The following is a 16,459-nucleotide window of genomic DNA, read 5'->3' as shown; positions in this document are numbered from 1 at the left end:
AATGTTTATTATTATGGATTATTATATATATGTTTAATAAAGTTTTTGTAAGGAAACTGACTTTCTTTTTAAATTGTTTTTATTATTGGTGAACAATGTAATAATAATAGTCAAAGAGCTATTTAAAAAAAAAGACTAGTTCCCAAGCTACAAAGTTTAAATGTGACCTTAGAAGCTGATGCTAGCAGTGCTAGCTGCTAAGATTGTGTAAGTCCCCAGCATGCACGAGATCTTGAACAATTTTGCCTGATCCAACGGCAGCGGCAAGAACAGGAGGAGTGGTGTGCTTTTACTTGGGCTCCGGTCCGCCAGTACTAAGAGCCTGTGACCTCTTGAAGTCTATCCCCATTGACATGTAGTGCCTTTTCAGGCTTCGAAATGGCCGAAATCAGTGTTGGACCTCCACTGTTGGTTCCCGCGGAAATTGGTAAGTGTTCTTAACTGCATCCTTAAACAACGATCTAGGCTGATGACTTTGACTTGATGGTTGCCCCCTCCTGGCACACTGGGGCCACTCAATTCTGTTCCCATTCAAGCAATGGCCCTATCTACATGGTGGGTCTCTCCTGGCCTGTTGTTGACTTTGTCCTGTAAATGGGCAGAAGACTTATCCTGACAATGGAGCCCTGCTAGTCACACAGGTGTCCCCAACTTCAGCACACACACGAGCATTGGTCGGAGTTTTTCAATACCCCCTCCTGTCAAATGAGGTCACCGATCCCCCCTCTCACTCAGCTTCACTGTAGTCCCTTACTGGCACACTGGGTTCACTAATCTCAACTCTCACAAGGGCAGTGGCCCTACCTTCTGCATCTCAGACTTTACTCATAAGGATCGACTCTGCAGGATCCATGCTGGGCATCACTCCATTTAGGCGCTGTCCTCCTCCTCACAGGATCTGCTGGTCTTGGCAGGCAGGCAGATGGCTGGTGCGCCATGCTTATGGTACATGATCTTGATTCCAGGGTGATGGTCCCTAGCAGATCTTGATCCCTAGTCGTGGTTTCAATAACTAGAAGGCTCAGTGAATTTCTCTTCAGTTGAACCCAGTTGTACCACAGTGCTGTTGAACAACGTGTGGGACTCATTCTTCCAACTTTATAGTCCAAATCCAGACACAGATGCAATTTAGAATGTGATATTTCTGTTGTGGCTATTTTTTTTCTTCGAAGGGCTCCTCTTTCTTTCCTCTATCAAATGGACAGTTTGCCACAGCAGCCCTGTAACACTAAGGGGACAGAGTATTCCTATCCAGGACTCAAAAAACAGCTACACTTGATCAACGTACTCACTTTTAAAAATCACACCAACATTCATGCCTTTATACAAAAGTGTATTCTGTTTTATTTGAACACTGTGAAAACAATCCATATAGTCATTAACATTTCATTATAAAAATATTTATTACAATCGATGTGTCAATTCATTCTTCTTTACACATCAGTCAGGAACCCCAAAAATACATCAAATGCCATAAAAACATTCATCATACTACTGGATCTGTCATCCTTAGGGTGATCTTTCCCCCAACTTTTTGACAGCTTCCCTCAAATGTTTGCTGTATCTTTCTGTTGGCCTTATGACTAAGAGCACGTTACCACTGCTAACTAGTGTTAAAGTGCATGTACATATCCCCTAAATATGTTGAAATTGGTGTATACCTAAGTGACAAATCAAGTTTACCTGTAAGTCTGTTGTAGAGTGGTATACCATGTGCCCAAGGCCTATTATGTAGATGCTACAAGTGGGCCTGCAGCACTGGTTTTGCCACCCACACAAGTAGCCTTTAAATACTGTTTCAGGATGGAACTTTCATTTAAGCTCTAAGTGTGAACCCCAGGCCTATTTTCGCAGCAACCAGAGGTCAGTTGCAAAGGTTCATACACTTTGTACTGCCAGCAAGGCAGCCCTACGGGGATTTGCCAAGCTTTGAATCAAGGCACAGGAGCGTGCTTGATCCTGTCACTCCACCCAACTGGAAGCATGCACCCTCTGCATAACACGTCGCCTTGTGTCTGACTCCCAAGACAACATTTCCCGCCAGCTACATTTACTTCATGAAGAAATACGTCTTCAGTCCCTCGAAGCCACAAAGCACCTATGGTGGGCTACAATGGCTAGGATGTTTGGATGGAGAGACAAAAAGGGAAGTTGCTGTCTTGTTGGCCTCCTGTCAGCAGGTTGGCAGGATTATACCTGAAATTACTGATGAGTATGGTCATCTGTGTCTCACGCTTCCGGAGATTTTGCAAGCCTTTGATACAGTAGACTGGGGTTACCTCTACGTAGTGCTGACCCATGCTGGAGTCTGACCTCGATTTTCTGGCATGATTCGAGCCCTCTACTACAACCCTACTGCGTGGGTCCAAATTAATGGCATCCTTTCCACAGCCTTTCCCATCGGACGGGGGACCAGACAGGGCGACCCCTCCCCCCCCACTCCTTTTTGCACTTTCAATTGAGCCACTAGCCCAACTAATTCGTACAGATTCCCAGTTAAGAGGTTGGCTGTGGTGCAACGGTCAGGATGACGTATAGCTTTATCTGCATTCTTTATCTACCGGACGCTGTCAGGAGTGGTCCCCGATTTCTCCACCTTCTGCAACTGTGGATGCCTCTGGTATTAAAATGAATACCTCCAAGTCAATATTGGTCACCCTGGCTCCATCTATAGACTGATTTGATTGGCAAACAAATATTCCTCTCTGTTAGCTCAGAGGTGTCTGGGTTGCCCTACAAAACAAAACCAAAGGGGATGATGGACGGAGTGTTGAACATTGCAAGCACTCACCCCCAGTCAACTGACCTGGCTTTAATCCATCATCATTCTTTAGCTCACTCCGCCACCCCAGTTCAGACATGGCCATATGCAAATCAGTCTGACCCTGTGCGTCATGGGAACAATCCAGCCCGAACTGCCAAGCCATGTCTTCCCTGGACCGGAAACAAGCATCCTGGGACCGGTTTCGGGTTCATAACCCTCATCAGCCAGGCTATCTTGAATCCAGTGGCAAAGTGAGCAAGGGACCCACGTCTGGGCATACCCTGCCAACTTAGGGCGAACAAAGCAAAACCAAAGGAGATGATGGACGGAGTGTTGAACATTGCAAGCACTCACCCCCAGTCAACTGATCTGGCTTTAATCCATAATCATTCTTTAGCTCACTCCGCCACCCCAGTTCAGACATGGCCATATGCAAATCAGTCTGACCCTGTGCCTCATGGGAACAATCCAGCCTGAACTGCCAAGCCATGTCTTCCCTGGACCGGAAACAAGCATCCTGGGACCGGTTTCGGGTTCATAACCCTCATCAGCCAGGCTATCTTGAATCCAGTGGCAAACTGAGCAAGGGACCCATGTCTGGGCATACCCTGCCAACTTAGGGTGAACAAAGCAAAACCAAAGGGGATGATGGACAGAGTGTTGAACATTGCAAGCACTCACCCCCAGTCAACTGATCTGGGTTTAATCCATCATGATTCTTTAGCTCACTCCGCCACCCCAGTTGCCCTACACCCTGAACCCACTTGTAACCTCAATCGCCAACCCATGGTTCAGAAGGCTAAAACAGACCTTACTAAATGGCAATCCTTTACCCTAAATGTAATGGGCTGTATAGCTTTGTATACAATTATGATTTTGCCGCAGTTTCTGTAAGTTTTTTTAAAATGTACTGCTTCATTTGCCCCAAACATGGTTCACGGCTTTGGAAAGAACCGCTGCATCCTTCTTGTGGCATGGGTCTCAACCCCTTCTTGAATACGTTCCCTGTCAGCAAGCTTCTTACGATGGTGGCCTGGGGATGACAATCTTTATCTTTATTATTTAGCTTCTCATCTCCAAGTCATTCATGATATGTTTAATGGGGGTGGTTGGATCCTGCTTATCGACTTGAGCTTTTTTTGGGGTGCTTCCGTCACCTGCAGGCCATACTCTATTGCTCTCTAATTCCTAACTCACTGCCCCCAGGTGACCCGGACGGTTCTCCTGGCCTGAAGAGCTGCTTCCCGACATGTACAATGGGATGCCAAGCTTACTCAGAAACCACCTCTCTGGAATGGCACTTGGCTAAGGGGTGGTGACAGTATTGCAAAGTTTTAAGAGCTGGGACCTTATTGGCATCACACAAGCAAGCGACATCTGGTCAGGGAAGCACATATGCTCTTTCCAGGACCTCCAGATCACTTATGCCCTTGCCCATACCCAATTCTCTAAATATCTCCAACTGTGGCATTCACTTCATTCTCATATTCGGGAGAGTGACACCCTGAGAGTTTAGTCAACTTGAGGACTAGTCGTATGGGTAACCTGGGCAGTGAGGGAATCTTTCAGATTTATCATACAGTGATGATCAATGCTCACTATGTCCACCAGACTATGACTAATCCAAACATACTATCTCTACTATGCATACCTCTCCCTGCCCAAATGCATCAGGTGAGACTCCTCCCAGATCCCTTCTGCCCCCGTTGCGGGCAGACCCTGCAGATTTTTATCAAATGGTGTGGTCCTGCTCTTTGATTAAAACCTACTGGTCTGCAGTGGGCGAAGACCTAAAAGAAGTCCTAGGATGGGAGGTTCCTCTTTTTGCTGATATTACTTGATGTCTTCGAGGACTCCGGAGGCAAAAGAGCTGAGCGTTCATTTCCAGGTATGGCTCCTTCTGCAGGTCTGGTCCTCTCACCCTTTTGTTAGTGGTGCCGAGGTGTGGGCTGGTGTGCACAACAAGAACAACCAGTCTACGAGGTAAGGGGCCTCATGGACAAGATTGGGGGAAATGGCTAGACTAATTTGTTTAGGACTAAAACTGCTATTGTGATGTGGATGTTGCTTCTTATAAATGTACTGCATTGTTTGAATGTTGTTGCTTTGACCAAACGCTACGTCACTCTCTGTAATACAATACCAGTGTGTCATTTTGTTGTATTTTACCATCTTTCATCGTTTAAAATCAATAAAATCTGGTTATCAAAAAAATAGATATCAATGTTGCTGGGGCACTCAGGGCGGGAGTGCACATTTATCACTGATGTAGGGGACTTTTCCACCTCAATATAGAGTTGTCTATGATGTTATTCAGAACCCTAAGGTTACAACATCGAGAAAATTCACTTTTACCCATCTATAATTTTATTTTATGTATGGTCCCCAAAATCATCTGCCTCTGCTTTCAATAAATATTCGTGAAGCCATACATAACATGAACTCTGCTCTCTGTCCAAATTTAAAAAAAAAGATACATGGCCCCTTAACACCACCCAAAACACCCTCTGTGGCTTCCCTTCCCCGCGCTTCAGAAGCTGAGCTGTCTGCTTTCTTGTTCTGTTCTGTTATCAACTATAGCTACCTCATAGCAGTGAATTACCAGATTTACAATTGGATGTAAACAATAAAGTAAGGAAGCCATACATAAAATTAAAAATTAAGTGTGTCCATCCTACTATAACCCACTGCCCCTCCTGATATTAGATTAAGAATACACAGTAAGACTGGGAATTGTGCAAATCAGATGGAAAATGCAAGGAGGCCAGTGAAGGGAGGCTCCCTTGGTGAAATAAATTAATCATTTCCAACCCAAAGCTTATAGATCAGTTCACCGACAAAGCTACCTTAGTTAAAGTGTTTCAGTAACTGAAGGGAACATTTTTGCTGCTTTTGTTATTATTATAACCACCGAGAACTTGACATGTACTTGACAGTATTGATTGTAATTCTTTTGCTTATTTTGATTCTTATTAGCGTAAAAACTACAAATGATGCCTGGACCAGGAGCATCTCCGAGAAATTTCCACCTGGACCGAGACCCCTCCCGCTGATTGGAAACCTGCATCTTCTGAACCTGAAGAGACCGCAGAAAACCTTCGTAGAGGTAACAGGATTTCTTTTTCCACTCTCATCCTTAAAATGCAGTGCACCCTTTGAGTGGAGTATATTCCATGTACTGAAAGATTTAGCAGATGTGTCAATCATATCTGGCCCTTTAAAAAGGCACCAGGTGGTTCAAAAGATTATTTTGGCCTGGAAAGAGGTTTTTAATTACACAGGAATATCGTTTCATTTGCCCATATTCCGTAATCATTTGTGGTATTTCTCCATTTCAGGAATAATATTCTGTCACTTTAACATATCTATTTTTCTCTACATCGTGTTCGAAGTGCCTATTTGCTCACACCCCCTACTGTTCACATTTATTTCACCATTTCAAGAAAGTAATTTGCTGATTTTTAATCATCTCAGTTTCCTTCCTTATATTGATTCTATCAACTTCTGTTTCATGCAACTTATTTACTTCTGCACGGTTTGACTTTTTTTTATATGTCAGCTGTTTTTTCATGCATGTATTACTCTAAAAAAAATTGGGAATGCCACACTGCCCTTTATTTTATTTTATTTCTATTGTAATTTATTACCCCGTTTCCCCTTTGTATATCATAGTTTTCTCCCCTGTAGCATGTCATCAAATCTCTCGTTATAGCGCTTTGGCGTCTGCTTTAGCCTTGGTCGTGCTACATTCCACGTCACAAACAAACACAAATAAAATACTATATTGCAGACAATTTTTTAAATGCCACTCGATAAATTTTAGCAGACTCCAGCAGATATGAATACTCTCTGTGTTTGGAAGGCACTGAAAGGTTTTTAGAATACAAACCATGGCTAATAAACAACTACTGTGGAAAACATACTTCACATATAAAAAAAAACTGAAAATGGATGTGCTGTACTGTTGTGACCAGTCCAAACTTTAGTCGTTATTTGTTCTGCTTCGTATATAAATGAAAATAGATAACAATGTCGAATATAAACCTATGGTCATAGAAAGGCTTGCAACGTTATTCATACTGCTACTACTACTACTACTACTACTACTACTGCTAATTATAATAGTGAGTATTTATCTCTCATATATTATAAAATAAATGATTCCATAGTGGGTCAATCACTTGTGATGTTTATTCAGCTGAACCGAATCAGTGTAACTATCTCAGAGGGATGAACGGTTGAGCTGGCTGTGTCAGAATATCAGCCCGGGACCTGACATCCCGTATTTGTAAAGAACACACTACTCACCCTTTCGGTTCTCAAGGGGCAGGGGGCCATTGTAGAAATTAAGTGTGCTATTGCCCAGAGTCACATGGTGCTGAGGTGAGCTGCCACCGGAGCCAGGAATAAAACCGTGAGCCCTGTGCTCCGAAATCAACTGCCCTGGCCACTACACCACATCTCTCCGTGGAAGGATGATGTCTGCAGCAACTGAGCTAATACACAGACACAGGACAGGATGATTAATCATTAGAGAATGTTAAACAGTGTCCAAGGACTAGATTTACAGATATCTAAATGTATTTCACAGAGCACATCCCCTTAAACGACTGTTTTAAATGTTAATGTAAACCATAAATACACAAATATAGCATAAGTATTTGTATGATAACTAAATAAAGAAAATAAATTGTGAATTGATCAAAAGGTATTTATGTTAGAAATAAGAATGTCTGTGCTTGAAAATTCAGGTTAATTCATATTCCATTTTTCTAGTAGAAGATGTGATTGATAAATGAGTGAGCGCCAGTTGTTAGCGGTAACACAATAAACGTGCTATCTATGTCTTTATCGATAATACATTTAATTGGCCATTTGCGGTCATTATGCTCTTGTTACCATTAGGGGCTAAGTTCATATTATACTTTCAGGCATTTTTACATTGGAAATTAACCTGCTGGCTCTGGAAAGTTCCTCTCTTCCCCTTTCAATGATCCAAGCAGTCTGTACTGACAAAAGGCTGGTGTCAAGTCCCTTTGGGTGTGTGTGTTGGAGGCAGTCTTTAACACGTAAGTGAGGCAGGAAACAGCTTTGCATAACCACCCTAGCAGGGTGGCCCATCCTGACAACACGTAATCCCACTTTGGAGAAACAGTCATTACAATGCGGCGGTTACCACACATAACCATTACAACGAAGCTGTTAAAACGCAGGTACCATTACCAAGCATAAAGATATGGGTTTTGGGGTGACAAGAGAATTTTTACAGTTTAGGTTTAGTATGGGTTTTGGGATGGCAAAGGAAATTTTAAAGTTTAGGTGGACATGGGTTTTTGGAAGGCAGGGGTAAATTTAGGCTTTAAGGGGGGTATGGGTTTTAGGGTGGCAAGGGAATTTGCAGGGTTTACTGTGTGTATGGCTATTTATAAATATTACCTACTGGCAGTTGCCAGTAGGTAGGTATAGTTAGGACTTATTTTTAATAGGAAAAGCATTTTTTGACTTGTCTATAATGTTGGAAACACAACAAGATGATGGACGGAGTGCTGAAACTTTTCAACCACTCATCCCAGTCACAAATTTGGGTTTAATCCATCATTCTTTTGCTCACAATGCCACCCCAGTAGGGAGCCAGCCATACGCAAATCAGTCTTGACCGTGTTCCTCATGGGAACACTCTAGCCTGAACTGCCAGGCTAGGTCCTCCCTGGACCGTAAACAAGCCTCCTGGGACTGGTTTCAGGATATTACCCCTCATCAGCCAGGCTAGCTTGAATCCAGTGGCACACCAAGCAGGGGACCTACGTCTGAACATACCCTTGGCCACTTAGGGCAAATATAGCAAACACAACAAGGTGATGGACAGAGTGCTCAAACTTTTCAACAGTTACAGATCTGGGTTTAATCGATCGTTCTTTTAATCACTATGCCACCCCAGTTTGGACCCAGCCATATGCAAACCAGTATTGACCCTGTTCCTCATGAGAACAGTCCAACCAACAATGCCAGGCCAGGTCCTCCATGGACCAGAAACAAGCTTCCTAGGAATGTTTTCAGAGTATTACACCTCATCAGCCAGGCTTGCTTGGCTTTGGAGTCGTTTGACCAATGTGCATGAAATTCTTTAAAAAAATTGTAAAATTAGTTTCTGTGTGTCATGGAAAGTTTAGAGAGATCTGTGCAGTGGGGCCCAAGAAATAGAGGCACAAAATAAGGGTGTGTTTGCAATGTTAATTCCCATAGGAACTTGTTGTCGAACCTGCAGCCCGAATCACTGAACGGAATTATACAAAATTTAGCAGAAAGGTAGCTGCTGTTATGCAGATAGTGCTTTTTGTTATTTGGTGCAACTCTGTTCAGTAGTTTTTGTGAAATTAAAACCAAAAATATAATGATATCTCTGGTTCGGATATTTCACAGCAGTTTTGTGGTGATCGCTGTGGAATCACGATGTGTTCTAGGTAAACAATGAAAACGCATGCCAGCGGGGATGCTCTATTTGTTTGAATGCAACCTTAACAGAAATTTGCATTGGTTTTGGGGTGATTGTGGTGACATTGCGGAGTGTTTAAAGTAAACTGTGAAAGCGCGCCAGTGGGAATGCTGTGATTGGCTTGATGCAATTTGAAAAGAAAGTTGCGGCCTCCAGTTTATCGCCAGGAACAGTTCCAGGTGCTGACAATTTCAGTGAAAGCTAAGATAAGGGCTCAGGGTGGAGATACTCTGATCCCGTGTCTGAGAAATGGTGGTACTAGTGACACAAGCTATGGGTCCAAAATAGATTTTTTTGATCATGGACAATACCATTGTGTACCATCATGGGGACATTGTGAATATTATAGCGACACCTTAATTATTTTTGAAAATATAAAAAACAAATATAAACATTTGTACAATCTTGACGGTCACTGTCACAGTCTCATGCAAGCACTCAAACTCACACAGACACTTATACACCCATTCACATACCTACTCATACACTTGTACATCAAGTTGCATACCCACCCACCCACTCAGATGCTCATGTACCCACTCACATACCCATTTAGGTACTCATTCACCCACTTACAGAGTCACTTGGAGAGTGACAGGCCCAAGTACAGACCCACTCGGAAACTCATCACCTACTCAGAGACCCACTCATAGACTCACACAGATGTACATACACCCACTCACTCACCCACTCAAAGTCTTACACAACCACTCAAAGACCCTTGCCCTCCCAGTCGCAGACCCTCTCAGACACTCGTGCATGTACCCATTTACTCTCCCACTCAGAGACTTGTGCGCTCACACACAGACCCATTGAGACACTTGCACACCCACTCACAGATTCACTTAGCCGCTCATACACCCACTCACAGAGCTGCTCAGACATTCACACACCCATACAGGCACTCACATACCCACTCAAAGACTTATGCACCCAGTCACTCATATACTCAGAGATCCAAACACCCATTCACAGAACTACTTAGACACTGATGCTCCAAGTCATAGACCCACTGAAAGACTTATGCACTTAGTCACAGACCCATTCAGGCACTCATTCCCCCACTTACTCACCCACTGAGACATGCACTTAGACACATATATATCCACTCACAGATGCAGCCAGACAAGACACTCACACTCCCAGTCATAGACCCACTAAGAGACTTATGCACTCAGTCACAGACCACTCAGACACTCAGGACCCACTTACTCACTAACTGAGACATGTACTTAAACACTTATGTATCCACTCATAGATCCAGTCAGAAACTCATATACTTACTTTTAAATGCTCAAAGACACTCATGCAACCAAATCACAGATCTATTGAGACCATGATGCACCCAGTCATAGATGCACTGAGACAGTCAAGCAGTTCATTACAGAACCATTGATAAACTGATGCTCCATCTCACAGATCCACTGACATCTGTAATCTCCTGAGGCTTGAGCCGGGAGAAGCGCTGGCTGCGCCTATCATTGCGGTATTATCTTATTCCTTTTAAATATTTTAAACTTCCTCTGCTGCTATTGTTTTGGGACACAGTATTTGCTTTTAGTTTGAGCTAACACCGTTTTTACCTGGCACTCGACACTTCCTGCTATTTTGCACTGCCCCTTGCCGATTTTGTGACGATCGGCAGGGGCCGCCATCTTGGGAGGAGAGGTGGTCGGCGCTCCAGTATTTCAGGGCTCATCACTATTTCAACACTCATGGCGCATGCGCGCAGTGCTGGAATCTCCTGAGGCTTGAGCCGGGAGAAGCGCTGGCTGCACCTATCATTGCGGTATTATCTTATTCCTTTTAAATATTTTAAACTTCCTCTGCTGCTATTGTTTTGGGGCACAGTATTTGCTTTTAGTTTGAGGTAACACCATTTTTACCTGGCACTCGACACTTCCTGCTATTTTGCACTGCCCCTTGCCGATTTTGTGATGATCGGCAGGGGCCGCCATCTTGGGAGGAGAGGTGGTCGACGCTCCAATATTTCAGGTCTCATCACTATTTCAACACTCATGGCGCGTGCGCACAGCGCTGTAATCTCCTGAGGCTTGAGCCGGGAGAAGCGCTGGCTGCGCCTATCATTGCGGTATTATCTTATTCCTTTTAAATATTTTAAACTTCCTCTGCTGCTATTGTTTTGGGACACAGTATTTGCTTTTAGTTTGAGGTAACACCATTTTTACCTGGCACTCGACACTTCCTGCTATTTTGCACTGCCCCTTGCCGATTTTGTGACGATCGGCAGGGGCCGCCATCTTGGGAGGAGAGGTGGTCGACGCTCCAGTATTTCAGGGCTCATCACTATTTCAACATTCATGGCGCATGCGCGCAGCGGGCGCGCCGCATGCGCGCCGAAGGCGCGCCTAAGGCAAGCCCGTCTGCGCCTGTCTGTGCACTGGCAGCGCCATGCACCAAAACCCCTGGCCAATTGTCTGTTGGTGACCTAACTAATCTTAGCTATTCCAGTAGGCAACTACGAGCTTTGAATAAGGCTACTAGGCGGCCTGACTGTGTTTGTGTCACACCTGGCTCTGGTTCGGGGTTCACACCTCGGCTGTGCCCGGCCTGTCTCACAATTTTGCCAGAGCTTGGTTCTGGCAAAACGCTTAGAGAAGTCCGGGAATTGGGTTCAATTCTATCTAAAGGCAGGACTACGGCGGGTTTTCAATGCCTATTAGTTAATGCACGCTCATTGGTCAAACACAGTGTTGAGTGTGCAACATTAATGGAGGATAATAATATTAAAATAGCCTTCATTACGAAAACTTGGTTGGATGAAGCTTAGGGACCTGACCTCGTGAAAGCCACGCCCCCTGGCTTCTCTTGCTATACTGTAAATAGACCCTCTAAGAAAGGGGGAGGGCTGGCCGTGTTCTACGATAGTTCCATTAAAGCCACTTTTGATACAACCGTCTATTCCTGCTTTGAAGCTTTGTCCTTCGCCTTCACCCTCCGTCATGGCCACATCTTCAGGGGTGTTTTAATTTATAGACCTCCGGGTCTTAGGAGCCCGTTTTTAATAGAGGTGGGTGCTGTTCTTGAGGAGGGTTTGTCCATGGAGTCGTTTACATTCCTGGGTGATTTTAATTTCCATCTAGAGATGGATGGGGATAGAGACACTAGAAAACTGCTTGACCTCATGGGTAGTCTGGAGTTTAAACAACTGGTGCGGGCTCCCACTCACCAGGCAGGGCACACGTTGGACGGGATCTCCTCTTGCCTGGTCTGATCACTATGCAGTCAGGTTCGAGGTAACGGGCCTGAAATATCAGGGTAGAGCCCCTGCGGGGGGGAGCCTAAGGAAATTAGATCTTGGAATAAGGTTGAAGGAAATGATCTTAGAGATCTTTTACTCTCTACACAGAAACCCCTCCCCTTAGAAGTTGAAGAAGCCACCTCGGTATATACAGCTTGGATTGAGGAGGTTTGCCTTACTCTTACTCCCCAAAAAATTATTGTACCTAAAAGGCTACAACCCACAGCCCCATGGTACTCTCCAGAATTGAAGTCCCAAAAATTAAAATGTAAACAGTTGGAACGGGCTTGGAGAAAGAGCTATCTTCCATCTGCCAAAGATACTTATAAACAAAGTATTCAGTGCAACAAACACTTGCTGTTGGAAACTAAGAGAGAGTTTTTCTCACACCAGATTAAACTTGCGAGTAATTCCACTAAGGAACTCTACAAAATAGTAACTAGGCTAGCTCACCCATTGCCTGTCCTCCTTACGCTGACGAGGGATTTCTGTGAGGAAATTTGCCATTTTCTTCCAGAATAAAGTGGCTATAATCTTCAATGCATTTAAGAGTCCGGCTATCTTTAACTCAGGCTCGACGGCCTGTCTGGAGTTAAATTCCACTTTGGATATTTTTCCTCCTATAGCATACCCTGAGACCCTCAATTTTCTGGTAACTGCGAAATCTGGGTCACCCTATGACCCGTGCCCAGTGGCAATAGCAAAGTTGGCACCTGAACCCATAGCTTTGACATTGACGATTCTCTACAATGCTATGTTTACTCTTGGGCAGTTTCCAAAACGCTGGAAGGTAGCCTCGGTACTTCCTCTGCTGAAGAAACCCAACTTGGATATGAATGATCCAAACAATTTTCGCCCCATTTCGCGACTTCTTCTACCGGCGAAATTGGTGGAAAATATTTGAATATCAAGCTGAGTGCCTTTCTGCGTGACACCAATGCCCTGGATCCCACCCAGTTTGGTTTTAGAGAGGGGCATAGTACCGAGACCGCTCTTCTCAAATCAACTGATGAGATTAGGAGAGGGTTGGATCAAGGTGGTAAGGCTGTGCTGATCCTGCTTGATCTTTCTGCGGCTTTCGACACGGTCCATCATGGAGTCCTGATGGACCAGTTGTCGGCTTGCGGAATACGGACAGTCAGTGGCTCTGGGTGACTTCGTCTCGAACCCTTTCTCACTTCCTTGTGGGATTCCACAGGGTTCCTCCCTTAGTCCTACCCTTTTTAACGTTTATGTATCTCCTCTGGCTCCCTTGATTGAATCGTTCGGCTTCTGTCTTACATATTATGCTGACGATACTCAAATCGTAATCTCCATGCTACCAGGCCAGGAGAGGGAATCAGGGGAAAGGCTACATGACTGCATGGGAGCGGTAGGTGATTGGATGTCTTAAAACTGCTTAAAGCTCATTGCAAGTAAGACTGAGGTGATGCTATTTGGCAATAATGCCAATATCTGGACTCCTAGTTGGTGGCCTAAGACTATGGGTACTCTTCCAGCCCCCTCGAGAAAAGTTAAAAATCTGGGTGTAGTACTGGATGAGTGCCTCTCCATGCAAGCTCAGGTGAATGCGGTAGTCTCTACCACCTCTTACACTCTTAGGAGCCTGAGGAAAGTGCTTCCGTTTCTACCTCCGGAGTGTAAATTCACCGTGGTTACAGCGTTGATTTTGTCTCGCCTTGACTACTGCAATGGTCTATATTTGAATATGCAGGAGGGTAACCTTCGTAAACTCCAGATGCTCCAGAACTCAGCAGCTAGGCTGCTTACGGGAACTTCGAGGTCCACCCCGATTTCCGGCGCTATAAGAAAATTCCACTGGCTGCCTGTAAAAAAGCGCATCCTATTCAAAGCCCTTTGTTTAGTCTTCCGCGCTTTGCAGGACACAGGCTCTCTACATCTGAGACAACAATTTCCCTGGTACTTTCCAGCAAGATCATTGCGCTCCTTGGGAGCAAAACTTATCATCCTTCCTATCATAAGGAAAGCCAGATGGGGCGGGAGAAGCTTTGTAGCAGGGGCAGCCAGGGCCTGGAATGAGCTTCCTTTTGATTTGAGGAATTCGAAGGATCTTCTTTCCTTTAGGAAAGCGCTCAAAATATGGTTGTTTTGATTCTCTTGTTGCTGGGTGTTGGGAGAACTACAGCAAGCGCCGGGACAGCCTAGGGTAGCTGTGCGCTATAAAAGTTCTAATAACATAACATAACATAACATAACATAACATAACATAACATAACATAACATAACATAACATAACATAACATAACATAACATACTTATACAGTGAAGGAGAGACTTACTGATACAGTGATGCATGCAGTCACAGATTCTACTGAAAGGGTTATACACTGTGTTATAGAGATATTAAAGTATTTATACATTCTAATACAGTGTCTTTTAGATAGTAATGTGTTTAGTGTGTGGGTTATAATCTATTTGACAGTTATAAGTTATAGAAAACTAATACAAGAATGTTATAGTTATGAAATATAATAAATAAAACATTTAAATTCACTTAAAAAACCAAAGGTTACAGGGACGCTATAGTTAGGAAATAGATTTTGAAAAACCTTAGAAATTCACTGAACAAACCAAAGGTTACAGTGACGTTATAGTGAGGAAATAGAAATTAAAAAACCTATGAAATTCACAGAAAAAAACAAAGGTTACTGGGACTTTATAGTTAGGCTGACATTTCACTTGTACAAAACCAGAGAAATTCAGCAGTTATAGCTAGCTGAGCAAACTATAACTCGTGCCCGCAGTGCACTTCTTATGACCCCACATATTACATCACTCTTGACATAGTGAGTGGCATCACTGATGACATCATTCACAGAATCCCTGATGCAGCCACTCACACCCCAATATAACCAATAAAACACATACTCCAACTTCCACACTTCCATTGTCAAAACCATTGACACACCCATATCAGTTCTTACACATCCACTCAATGATTCATAGGTCTACACACATATCCACTCACTCACCCATACCCCCACTTGCTCACTAATGCAGCCACTGACATTTCCACTCCTGTACCCATATAGCCACTCACACACTGTCAGTTAACCATAGATCTACTCACACACCTACTCACTCACCAATATAGTCATTCACACAGACACTTACTCACCCATGAAGATATATATGCACACACTCACTTATGCATACATATACTAACACATACATTCTCACCGATACAGCTACTTCCACAAGCACACACTCACTCATACAGCCACTATCACTATCCTTCATTCACACATACAGTCAGTCTTATACTCCATTACTCATACTACCTGACACAGATACAGTTACTCACCCTTATACCACTTACACATATATTCACTCATCGACTCAGCCATACACATATTCAGTCACCTGTATAGCCCCTCAGTTACACACTCTCTAACCCATACAGCCACTGACTCACCCACTCACTCATCCACCCACACAGATACCCAGACACCCCTACAGGTACTTGGATAAACAATCAATCACCCATACAGCTACTCATGTAACGACTCACCAACCCATACAGCCACTTAGACACCAACTGACAGACTGATATAGACATTCTCACAACCTAGTCAATCACAAAAAAACATTCACTGAGACACCTAACCACTCACCAATACAGTCAGTCACTCACCCACTGAATCATCCATACAGGCCCTCATACACCCATTGATTCATCAACGAACCTTAGTATATATATTTAACACTCATACACTGTTTTTTTAAATACTCACAGTGACTAGATGATGTCAATAGTGATGTCATTTGAAATGTTATCAGTGATGTCACTGACCATTTTATGAGTAATGTAACGTGCATTGCGGGGGCGCAAGTTATAGTTAGCTGAACTGACTATAACTGCTGAATTTCTCTGGTTTTATTCGTCAAATGCTAGCTAACAATAACATCCCTGTAACCT

General features: G+C 43.8%; 1 pseudogene across 1 annotated transcript in view; it reads left to right on the top strand.

Moving 5' to 3' along the window:
* The first annotated feature begins 5,643 nt into the window (after positions 1-5,643).
* Positions 5,644-16,459, top strand: part of LOC146816626 (cytochrome P450 2K1-like) — a 268,300-nt pseudogene continuing 257,484 nt past the window's right edge. Inside the window, exon 1 of the transcript XR_014962925.1 lies at positions 5,644-5,870. The product of XR_014962925.1 is annotated as a cytochrome P450 2K1-like (transcript). The remainder of the gene's footprint in view (positions 5,871-16,459) is intronic.

This window comes from Triturus cristatus, chromosome 6, assembly GCF_964204655.1.
Source record: "Triturus cristatus chromosome 6, aTriCri1.1, whole genome shotgun sequence".
Lineage (NCBI taxonomy): Eukaryota > Metazoa > Chordata > Amphibia > Caudata > Salamandridae > Triturus > Triturus cristatus.
Note: the sequence above shows the minus strand (reverse complement) of the source record. Positions and strands in the feature narration are given on the sequence as shown.